We start from the raw sequence: 13,234 nt of genomic DNA, 5'->3' as shown, positions 1-13,234 counted from the left end.
ACTCCTTTGTTCCATTATTTAAGCCTGAGTTTGATGTGTTTCAGTCTATGTTATAGTAGGAAAATATTAGTACCTTGAATGGGAAAATCTTCCACCCACCATTTACCAATATTACTGAAGAATTTAGGGTGGGTAAGCAAGACATTTTCAAACCTAAAAGGTCTGTTCCTCAGAGTGCCTATAAAAGAAGCTTCAAGTTGGATAGGCCAGTGATATGAGCCTCCAAAAGGAAGGATTAATGCAGTAAATTCAAGGCCAGTGAGAAAGAGGTCCTCCGAGATTATAAATCTATCTAGTTTAGAGGAAACTTGAGAAGCTCCTCCCCTCTTATTGTTCCAGGTGAAGGTTTCATTTATTGTCTCTGTGTCCACTAGCCTCATGTCATTTAGGAAGTTATGGAAGGCAAGCCTCTACCTAGTGTTCTGGTCCTGCATTTTTTTTCTGTAAGAGATCTAATCATATTAAAGTCCCCTCCCAGAATCCAGAGCATAACAAGATGTCTCTTTCTCAACTCCTCCAGTGAGGTGAGAAGTCTGAGTTTGTCTTCAAGTTTTTGAGGACCATAGACATTTGTGACCATATATATTTCCTTATCACCCAAAGGTTGGATCACCATTGAAAGGTCATTCCTGGATGCTTCAACATCTAGGATTCTAAGTTTATGGGGATTCCAGAGTGTGAGAATCCCTTTTTCCATGTTGTTTGCTTTAACTTCTAGATACTCATACTTAATGAGCCATTTGCTATGTATCTCTCTGATTTTATCTATTGAACATTTTGTTTCCTGGATAAACACCATATCTAGTTTTTTTTCTTTTATTCTATTGCTAAGATTTCTTTGTTTCCTTTTACTTCCTAGACCCCTAATGTTCCAGGTCGTGAGCTTCATTAAGAAAGGTTTGTAAATGAGTAACTAGTAAGATCTTTCATCTTACCTGAGTTAATCATGAGTTTCCCACACTCTGTCAGTAACTCATTCTGTCTTTTCCTTCCTCTTTTCCTGCCTGGGTTCTTGGAAGAGTGTCTCGATGTTACCTCCATTGTTTTAACCCCTCTATTTTCCTAGTTGTCATGGTTTCTTTTGACTCCAGAACCCTTTGCTTGAGATCTCTAGAGGAAGAGTTTTTGCACTCTGTCAAACTACTCTTGTGGTAGAGAATCAACCCCTTTGGTGGTTCCCTGCTTCAAGAACTTTTCTAGATCGAGATTCTCCCTCTCAAGAATCTCCTGTAGTTCATGGTCCTCTGTTCCAACTTCACTTGGGGTCATCTCATGGTCCCTGCCAAGTTCCATGATGCTTGCCAGATCTTCCTTTAGTTTGTTGTTCTCAGGTACATCCTCCATGCTAGCATCTTTTTCCTTCTCTGCAGGATTATCCTCTGAAGCTTGGTTCATCCCATTGTTCCCACCTTCTTCTTCTAAAATCTTGAAATTGTTATGACTTGGTTGTTTCTCCTCGCTAGTTTTCCTTTGGTACTCTTTTCCTCCTTTCCCTTTGCCTCCCATCTTGGTAAAGCCTTTGGGGTCTTTTCCTGTGTTGGTTTTCATATTGTCCTCCATTTTGTTAAAGGGAAATCTCTAATGAGGTGCATGTGTTCATGACATTTACAGCATTTGAATGGGACACGTTCATAGTCCACCACCTGCACCCATTCTTCATCATATACTTCTAGAATGATTTTATCTGGAAGTTCTCCCGATAGGTCCATTTCTACACATATGCAGGCAAAGGAGGTGTATTTTCCTCGCAGAGTCGCCTCTGATATTTTAAAAAAATGACCTAATTTATTGCCTATGGCTTTTAAGGATTCAGGCAGCCAGTAATCTAAAGGTAGGGAGTAGAGTCTTATCCATACCGGTACTGATGTGAATGTTTCTCATTCCGGGACAAAATTCATCACCCATGGTCGCATGTAGAGGCCAGTCGTAGCATAAAAATATGGTCCTCCTTCGAACACTCTGTCTTTGTCGTCTAGGTTTGTGAACACCACTGTGAAGAAACCCTTGGACCCAAGGTGGAGGGTTATTTCCCCCTTTTTTTCCAGTGTTTTCTTATCCATACTTGCAAAGCCTTCTCCATTGGCCATATACCCATAAATTTACATATAACTGTGTATGCCGCCATGTGATCCCTATGCTCCTGTAGCGCTGGATTATTTAAAACAACTCGGGGTTTAATGGATGACCTGGGTTTGTAGAGTCTTGTCACGCTCCCGTGCTTAGCCTCTGACTGTTGCCTCCTGTTCTCTTCTCTCCTTTGACTTCCTCATGATTCTATTCCTGCTCATAAGAACTGATGTTTTCTAGCTTTTCTGTGCTAATACTCTCCGTTTCTGCCTCCATTGGTTTCTTGAAGTGATTGGAACCAGTTTCCTTGCTTCCATTCGCAACTACATGACTGTGGAGGGAGTGGAACTCCCCCCTCCTCGCCCCTCCATGGTTACCAACAATAATCCCCTGTTGGTCCAAACCCTCGTTCTTCTCTCTCCCCCGCAGCCTTCTTCTGGAATGTCATTCCATCTTGAATTTATCATTTATCATTCCATTAGACATTTGCAAAGTAGATGTGGCAACTGAAAGCTCATCAGCATGACTATTCTTTTCTTCAGGTACAGTCTCAATATTAAATGCATCAAACAATTCTACAGTGTCCTAGACCGGATTTTGATACTTCTTGAGTCTATCATTTTTGCATGAAAATTTACCTTTAACCTATTGAATGATAAGATCAAACTCTCCCTTAACACTAAGAAAATTTAACCTTTAGATCCCTTCCTAAATCCGGGCCCAATAAAAGGGCTTCATATTCAACCACATTATTAGTTGCTTCAAACTCCAATCTATAGGAAAACTTGAAATATGACCAAGGGGAGATTTACGCGTTATTCTAGTGCCCTTACCATGCCTAGAATATCCACCACCGAAACTCATATGCCATACTTGATTCTTCAAATCATCAGCCTTTTCATCCAAAGGAACTATATATTTAGATAAGACGACATAGTTCCTAAGATAAGTTTGTTCCATTATAACCTCATTATGGGATCTCATGGGATCTTCCACATGGAATCTTCTTTTAGGATCCCTATTAAGTCTAAAAAAACCATTGCCTCTGGGAGAAGTAATTGTAGCATATTATTAATTCATCTAAATACTCCCTCCTAGATCAGAATCCCACTTTATCTATAACAACATACCCTAAGCATCTGGTACATCAATCACAACAATTTCCATGACAGTCATTATATTAGGATAAAATGACTTCAATCCTCTTGGAGTCCATGGCACATATGTGGTGATAAGTTCTAAATATTCTCAAATTAAGTTGCTTCATGACCCTCTTCATCATGACACAAGTTGATGCAATAGAATCCAACATGCAACTTACCTTGAAAAGAAGGCAAATTTTTGATATCCTTTACTAGAATATCATGCAGATAACCTTAAATGTTAGCAAACTTATAGGGGGAAACAAGTCATTCATGATGTCTTGTTAATATTGAACATGAAAAAGTATATGGATATCGAAGGTAGCTTCTTGTCTGAGATTAACAATAATTCTATGAGAAGAGAGTCTGTTTGATCGAACTCTAAAGGATCCAGAGTAGGATTAAGCAAGCTACTTGGATGCCTTCTAGTATATAATGTGAATTAAGTGGAGCTTCCACTCGAACATAAATCTAAATCTAAATATCCAATATGATGAGAACCAAAAGTTAGTTAAAAAATAAGGACAAAAAAATTATCCTCGACAATGACGCCAGAAAATGTTGTGGCCTAGGATGTACACCTAGATGTGGGAAAAGTTTCCAACCCCACAAGATATAATCTTTAAGGTGCAATGCTTAGAGTAGGGATTTTCACTTCTTCCCTACTCACTCCGTTTAAGCTCTCTTCTAGGAAAGCTATGGGGGGTGGTCCCTAAAATATAGAAAACATGTTGAAGCAACAAGTCTAGGAGATCTAAGGCAATGCAATTACTTCTCTTGATAACTAGAATTAATATTAATTAGAAAGTGTGATTATTATTGAGAAATGTGGGTGTTAAAGATATATTCGAATAGAACAATATGACACTTATTGAGGTGAAAAATGAGATACGAATTCCTTACTAACAATGCTAAAATATAGATGTAACACTTACACAATACATAAATGAGACTTCAAGTCACAAGATAGGGAGTGTTGCAAGACAAGGTTAGTACAAGATATCAAGAGATTAAAATCAATTAGAGATATGAGCAATAAGAGATAAGCTTGCAAGAAAGCTAAAACGTGTGCTTCAAATAAAGATGATATTCAAGAGACAATAATCTTGAAATTGACAAGTTTACAATAATGTAAAGTAAGACTTGCAAGTATAGAATGAGTTCATAATTCTAGTTACAATAATAAATTGAAATGCAAAATGATGATGAGATGAGTGAATGAAATATCTATCTTCTAAGATGCAAGATCTTAATTAATTCTAATTATATGCCTAAACTAAGGTGAATGCCTTCTCCTCAATTGTCAAAACGTGTCTTAGAACAAGGTTGTTGGGAGAAGTGTTGGGGAAGGAGGCTAAGGCCTCATTAACGATACCTACCCAGGGCTTCTAGCAACCCAAGTGCCTCCATTCCTACATTGGACTCGACCACAAGATAATTGCAAGGTCACTCATTTTAATTGTTTTTTAAGGGTCAAGCTTCTCAAATTGCGTAGTGAAGAAGGTGGTACTAAAACTTTCTATCAACCAAGCTTATTCTTGGAGGTAAATTTTACAAAAGCAAGTATATATCTAGAATGCAAATGCAAATGCTTCAATGAGATTTAATTGCAACAAGATGCTCCAATGCCAATCATTTATAATCAAGTTTTATGATAATCACTTAGAACACACGATTATTGGCTTACAACAATGATTCAATTATAGAGTTCAGGCTTCTGTGATCCATATCAAGTTTGCGAGAGATTTTTCAGCGAAAATCACATGGAATACCATTTGTCGACGCGTTTCGAACCAACTAGTGTGGTTCATCATCAGGATTCAATGAAGAAAATTTAATATCACTCAATGAAAAAATAGAAATGAAAGATATTTAGATATCAATGTTAGAAACAATATCTCAAACACCTTCAGTTAATAGTGTTGCTTAATATGTTTATCACTTATATTATATTATGACAATTAAAGCAAGCAAGATTTATATGATGTAAGCACAAGTAAGTGATGGCAGATGAGATTGCTAACAAGAGAATAATAGAAAGGTTATTCAAATCTAGAATGAAAATGAGCTTAAGATAGATTATTTATCAATGAAAATAGATAAAGTAGATTATTTATCAATGAAAATAGATAAAGTAGCCAATATGGTGACAAGAGAAATTAGAAGAAAATAAGTAAGAATAGATGGAATTCAAAGGTTAGATCTTAGTTATGATGACATGAAACTTAAACTAATCAAATGAGAACAATAAAAGGGTATTGTAATAAGATCTAAGACTAATGCAAAGAGAAGCTAAGATAATAAGATTATAGATCCTCCCTTTTAAATAAGTAGGAGGGATGCCATGGAAAAAAGTTCCAAGCTCCCTTCAGCAAGAAGATGATTTTTATTAGTAATATTACAAAGGAAGAAGAGACCCTTTAGACAATGAGAAGGGATCTTCAAGTCCTGAGGATATTTACAATTATGAATATAAGCTTACAACAACAAATATCTCCTCAAGCTTCAATGAATCAAAGAAGAAGCTACAAGTCAATAGATGATAAATGTTTAATGGAAAATGACTTGCTCTAAGCCTCTAATAGCCACAACCTTGATAAAAATAATTCTCAAAAGCTCTCGGCCTTGCAAGGAGAAAGACTAGAAACTTTAAATAATTTTATATGATAAATTTGCAAAATTTTTAACTCTTTAACCTCTTAAAAAATTTTGTTTATCCTTCAAGGTGAATGCATTCAGATCAGGGATTGAAGGACAACCTCTTTGATCCCTATACCTAGAATAAATAAACCTCCAAGTCCTATAACTTTCCTCCAATAAATGATCTCAAAAATTATCCTTCAAAATGATGAATTTATTATGAAAAAATTGATGGAAAAAAAACCCTCAACAAATCAGTTTTCTCTACAAAACAAGTTAAGGTTAGATAAATGAAACTAGAAGTAAAATAAAGTCCTGAAAGTCTTGTGGCTAGGTGAAAGAAGTTTTAAAAGGCTTGCAGATAGCCCCAAAAAGAATTCAACAAAATCCTTCAGCCACAAAAATTTTGGGTGTGGAGCCTGATTATCTTCTTGGTTGTTCAGATGTTTTTTGTTTTATCTGCATTGGATCCCTCTTCTTAAAGGGGTAGTAAGGTTTCCCATTTAATTACCGTCAAGGGTGTCAAGTGGGTGGGGGCAACGATGAATTTTATGAGCCCGCCCTTGGTGGGGGTTCAGGGGCAATGCCCCCGAAGCTAAAAACAGATGAAAATTTTCCTTGTAAAATATTGTAATTTCATAGTCAATCTGGGTCGTTCATGAGGGAGACGATCTGATGATAGAAGTTATGTTAATCTAGGATTTTTTCCCCAGAAGGCAACCCTCAGTTTATATGAGGGAATTTTATTGTGACTATGGGTGATTATTCTAAGTGAGAGAGAGAGAGGAAGTTGTGTGAGAGCGCAGAGGAAATTACAATGGATATGTTGTAGATTGTATCTCTTCATTTTGTTGGATAACATAAAAGGACGAATTGGTTGTTTCTCCATGGACGTAGCCCAAATTGGGTGAACCACGTATATCTGTGTCTCTCTTGTTTTATGTATTTATGTATTCTTGTTTCCACAACATTTTGTGTATTTCATTGATCTGTTAATTAATTTCTAACAACTGGTATTAGAGTCGAAGGTCTATTTGGCTGATAAACTCACAGGAAAGAAGGGTTCCTGGTTCAAGTGGGAGAAACGATGGAAGATGGTAGGTTTAGGGTCGACAAATTTAAAGACCAAAACTACCAGTTGTGGAAGATGCATATGGAATATTATATGTATCAGAAATATTTGTACCTACCATTGAGTGGAAAATATAAGAAGCTGACAAGTATGTCAAATGCATAATGGGAGATTCTCGACAGAATGGCACTAGGAACAATACGACTATGTTTGGCAGCATCGGTGGGATTCAACATTTCAAAGGAAATGACAATAGAAGGTTTAATGACAAAATTGGATAAACTATATGAAAAAACCTCGGCCTCCAATAAGGTATTTCTTATGAAGCGTCTATTTAATATGAAGATGTCAGAAGGTGGATCTGTTGTTAATCATTTAAATGAATTTAACATGCTTACCAGTAAGTTAAGTTTTGTAAGGGAAAATTTTGATGATGAAGTTAGGGCTCTGTTTTTTTTTTGTGCTTATTGCCAGAAATTTGGAATGGCTTAGTTATGGCTATTAGTAACTCTGTTTATGGATCTAGTACTAGGGGATCCAATGAGATACCAGGTAATGCATTGACTGCAAAGACTAGGGGAAGAAAACTAGAAAGAGCAAGGAGCCCAAGAAATCACAGTAAGTTAAGAAAAGGTAGATCTAAATCCAGATTAGGGATATTATGTTGGAAATGTAGGAAAAAAGGACACCTTGAAAAATACTGTAGATTTCAGAAGGGAAAAGAAGGATATGGACAATAAGATAAAAATCTTGAAGCAAATGTGATAGGTGATGTGTTTCAAGATGCTTTGATTCTTTCATTAGAGAATATTATTGATGCTTGGGTGGTAGATTTAGGGGCCTCATTCCATGCCACACCTAATAGGAAAAAATTTCATGACTACCTTCAAGGAGATTTTGGACACGTTCGTTCGGGTGATGATAAAACCTGTAAAATCATTGGAATGGGTAAGGTTTTTATAAAGAAAATTGAAACCAATTACTATTGAAGGAGGTAAGGCATGTTCTTGATCTGAAGAAAAATACAATTTCAAAAGGGTAGTTAGGTAGTGAATGTTGTGTAACTACATTCGTAGACAAAACCTGGAATGTCACTAAAGGAGTCCTAGTAATAGCAAAAGGAGAAAAGGTTGGTACGTTATATTTATGCAATGGTATTTCTAATTTTGTTAATGCTTTAACCTCCATAGGAGAATATACGGCATTTTGGAATCATAGGCTCGAGCACATGAGTGAGAAAGGGATGCAGATTCATCACTCAAGAAATTTGTTGCCAGGTTTAAAGCATGTTGATTTGGATTTTTGTGAGAATTGTGTTTACAGAAAACATAAGAGAGTTAGATTTATCAGAGTTGGGAAGGCAAACAAGAGTGAAAAATTAGAGCTTGTGCATACAAATGTATGGGGACCTTCTCAGGTATCATCTCTCAGTGGCTCACTATTATGTTACTTTTATTGATGATGCAACTAGGAAAAACCGGATTTATTGTATTTGAAATAAATCCGATGTATTTGATACTTTCAAGAAATGGAAAGCTTTGGTTGAGAATGAGACATGAAAGAAGTTGAATTGTCTTAAATCAAAAAATGGAGGTGAATATTGCAGTAAAGAGTTTGATAAGTATTGTTCAGAGAATGGAATTCACAAAGAGAAGATAGTTCCAAGGACACCACAAGAAAATGGTGTGTTAGAATGGATGAACAAGACAATCATAGAGTGTGCAAGGTGCATGAGTTTGCGTGTAGGATTTCCTTTACAATTTTGGGCAGATGTTGTAGATATTTTTGTTTATATAATAAATAGAGGGCCTTCAAGTTCCTTAGATGGTGGTATTATAGAGGAGGCATGGATAGGTAAAAAGGTAAACTACTCATTTTTAATACTTTCAATTGTAAAGCCTTTCTCCGCATTAATAAATAAAATAGAACAAAGCTTAAGGAAAAACCAAAGAAATGTACCTTTAATAGATATGGTGTTAAAGATTTTGGTTATTGCTTATATGATTATGAAAATCACAAAATCATTAGGATCAGAGATGTCATATTCAATGAAAAGGTCTTGTATAAGTATAATATTCAGGAAAAGAAACATGAAAAGGAAAACAAAGAATACAAAGTTCTTGATGAGATCACAAAAAAAAAGGTACCTGAAAATCATAATGATCAACAACCACAACAACATGCACCTCAAAATCCTGATAGTTGTGTTACAATATCTACCAGGATAAATAGACCCCCTAAACGATACTCTTTGTCATTATAATATATATTATTAACTACTTCTAGTGAACTAGAAAGATATGAAGAAGCAATGCAATTATAAACCAAGAATTGGTAGCATGCCATGGAAGAAGATATGGACTCCTTGATGCATCACTAGACTTAGGACTTAGTCAAATTGCCTGCAAGTAAAACAACCTTACAGAATAAATGGGTTTAATGGTTGAAGGAAGAAGATGGAGGTAAATAGAGGTATAAGGCTAGACTCTTGGTGAAGGGTTTTTCACAAAATAAAGGTATAGAATTTGATGAAATTTGTTCTCCTATTGTTAAAATGACTTCAATTGGAACTATTTTAATTCTAGTGGTAGTAGAAGATTTGCATCTTGAGCAGTTAGATGTAAAGATAGTGTTTCTCCATGGGGATTTGGAGGAAGAAATATATATGCAGTAGCCACAAGGGTATGAGGCCAAAGGGAAGGATAAATCAGTGTGCAAATTGAAGAAGAGCTTGTATGGCTTAAAACAGGCTCCAAGGCAGTGGTATCTAAAATTTGATAGGTTTATGTCTGAACAAGGTTATACTAGATGTCACTTTGACCATTTTGTTTATCTTAAAAATCAAAATGATGGTAGTTATATTATATTTCTATTGTATGTAGATGAAATGCTTGTTGTAGGGTCTAACATGCAGGAAATAAATGTGCTCAAAAAAAATTGGAAAATTCATTTGCAATGAAAAATTTGGGTGCTGCAAAACAAATCCTTTGTATGAGAATAACTAGAGATAAGAAAAATCACAAATTAAAGTTGTCTTAGAGTAAGTACATACAAAATGTGTTGGAAATATTTAATATGCAAAATGCAAAACCAAGTAGTACACCTTTGGCTAGCCATTTCAAGCTAAGTAAGGAGATGTGTCCCAAGACCTAGGAAGAGATGGATTATATGTGTAAAATTAATTATGCATCAATAGTTGGAAGATTAATGTATGCAATGGTATGCACAAGGCCTGATATTGCACATGCAACGGGAGTTGTAAGCATGTATATGAAAAATCAAGGAAAAGAGCATTGGATGACAGTGAAATGGATTCTCAGGTATTTGAGAGGTATCGCAAATTAAGTATTATTCTTTGGTTTTTCAAACATTTCTCTATGGGGATATGTTGATGGAGATATGGCAGGTGATAGAGATAATAGGAGGAACACCACATGGTATGTGTTTACTGTAGGTGGAATAGTTGTCAGTTTGGTTTCAAATTGCAAAAAAATATTGCACTTTTAGCAATAGAAGCAGAGTATGTTGTTGCTACAAAGGCTAGTAAAGAAATGATTTGGTTAGAAAGGTTTATGGATGAATTGGGCAAGAAGCAAGAGATGGGAAAGTTATCTACTGATAGTCAGAGTGTCATTCATCTTGAAAAGAACTCAACATTTCATTCCAAGACTAAACATATACAGGTCATGTAAAATTTCATACTGTCAGTGTGGGAAGATGGACAGTTCAAGTTGGAAAAGATACAAACTATCCATAATCCTACAAATATGTTATCAAAAGTTGTAACCAAGGAGAAACTGAGATTATGCTCAGTTTCAATTAGTCTTCAAGTATGATGATGAAGATGAGAAATAACCAGGTCCAAGTGGATTCATTATCCAACAAGTGAAGCAATGATGGAGTTTATATAATCAGTCTCCAAGTGGGAGATTGTTGGGTGTGGAGCTTGATTATCTTCCTCATTTTTTAGATGTTTTTTGTTTCAGCTGCATTGGATTCTTGTTCCTAACATGGTGGAAATTTCACCCGTTTAATCACTGTCAGGGGGGTCCAAGGGGGGTGACAACAACTTTTATGATGCCCCCCTAGTGAGGGTTCGGGGGAAATGCCCCCAAAGCTAAAAATAGATGAAAAATTTCCTTGTAAAATATTATAATTTCATAGTCAATCCAGGCCACTCATTAGGTGGATGATATGATAGTAGAATTTATGTTAATTTAGCTTTTTTTCCCTAGAAGGAAATCCTCGGTTTATATGAGGGAATTGTATTGCGTAGGTGGATGATTATTCTGAGTGAGAGAGAGAGAAAGGAGGTTGTGTGATAGCAAAGAATAAATTATAGCAGATTTGTTGTAGTTTGTATCTCTTCATTTTGTTGGATAATATAAAAGGAAGGATTGTTATTTTTGTGTGGATGTAGCCCAAATTTGTTGAACCACATATATCTCTGTCTCTCTTGTTTTATGCATTTTTGTATTTTTTTGTAATATTTTTTGTATTTCATTTCTCCATTAATTAATTTCTAACAAAAACCACAAAAATATTCATTTTAAGAGCCTAGAGAGGCCTCAATTCTTGCAGCCTTGGAGAGGAAGGGTTTGAAGGCCAGATGGGCCTCAAAAATCGACTCGCTGCACTGAAACCCTAGTCATATAGGCTAGGTGAGGGTTTAGCCTTTAAGAAATCTATTCCTTTCAATCTTTGAGACAAAATACACCTACAAAAAAATTTGAAACAAAACCTTTGTCCCTCCCTTTCGATCTACAAGGAAACAAAAAGAAGAAACCCCAATTTGATACATACATACATACATACACATGTACATGGAAAATATATACAAGGGTTAGAAGAAATATATATACAAATTATATTTCCAAATCTACAAGAACTAGATCAAGGGATGAGGGTTCCTTGATTAACAAATAATGGATCTTATTAGCAGAAATATTCAATTGAAGTGCAATATAATGAAAGAATAAATGACTAAATTATATTTTTAGACTATTAATAGTTAAGAAACCCTGCAAAATAATTTTGTTAGGTAAGTCTTTGAAACCAAACAAAGTGAGCTCTTCAATCATTTTGTCTTGGGAGTTGGTTGGTCCAACCAAGGAATTCCCCTCACACCCAAGTTCTGAATCACTGATGGATATCTACACACTTAAGATAAATCAGCAGGAGTTAGGAGTTAGATTGCAAAATAGACCCAAATATTTAGAGATACCTGCTAGATTGATAAAATTTAAAATTCTTATCTAAGCTCAAGAACTAATGCAAGATACCTCTGCAAATAGTTAATCCACAACTCGCTAGTGAAATAACAATAATTAAATGTAAACCCATTATAACATAAATAACAATGTTAAGAAATCATTTACCATAAAAATAGAAGAGGAACACCACCATGAATTAACCCTTAAAAGACTTCTTTATTATTCCAAAAGAGTATTACAGGTCAGCAGAGCTTGACTTAGAGCCCCATTAAAAACTTCATGATAATACAATGAGGAGAAAGAGCTTCCTTATATAGAAAATGAGAGAGCTATAACCCTCCAAGTGGAAAAAATGGCTTGTTGACTCAATCCATGGCTTGATCCTTCTCAGAAAAATCGATCTCTTGATTTTGCTGCACAAATCTAGAAATTGTTGGCCTTGTTTAATGAGTTGGATGGACCATTTTTTACTCTAGAGTGGTTTTGGAGCACTGGAATACCTTCAAAAAAAAATTCCTCAAAAATTTTCAACTCAAAATAAACACATGAACCAAAAAATTCAATTTCCTTAAGAAATTATTTTCTTCTAACCCAACGAATTTCTTGTGGAACTTTTTTGCCTTGGAAATGGGACTTTTCTCAATTTCTAACTTGTTTCCCTTTTTGGGAATGTACTCATAATTTTTTCAATTACTTTTCCACTAGGAGAGAATTTTTTTCTCTCATTCTAATTTTTTGACTAATTTTCGACTAATTATTTTTCCTTTTTTTGCAAAAAAATAAAAAAAAAATGACACTACAGGGGTTCAAACATATTTTTCCTCCCTCAGATTATGCCCACATAGAAATTTTAGGAGTTGAGGTGTAAATTTAATTACCCATACCCCGTATAAATTCTATAAACAACATGTTTTACATCTTTGCATCAAATATTACATAGAAATCCCATTCAGAACAGGAGTTTTAATAATTAAAAATTGAGCTCTAGACACAACCAAATTCTCTGACATTTTAGACATGATCTAGTATGATAGTGTACATAGAATCTATACACTAGGACTAACCTAAGACTTTACCATCAAGCCCCACTCTAGTTTTGG

This window comes from Pinus tabuliformis, chromosome 6, assembly GCF_031772625.1.
Source record: "Pinus tabuliformis cultivar Carrire ecotype Pingquan chromosome 6, CPIR1, whole genome shotgun sequence".
Taxonomy (NCBI): domain Eukaryota; kingdom Viridiplantae; phylum Streptophyta; class Pinopsida; order Pinales; family Pinaceae; genus Pinus; species Pinus tabuliformis.
This window is presented reverse-complemented; position numbering follows the sequence as displayed.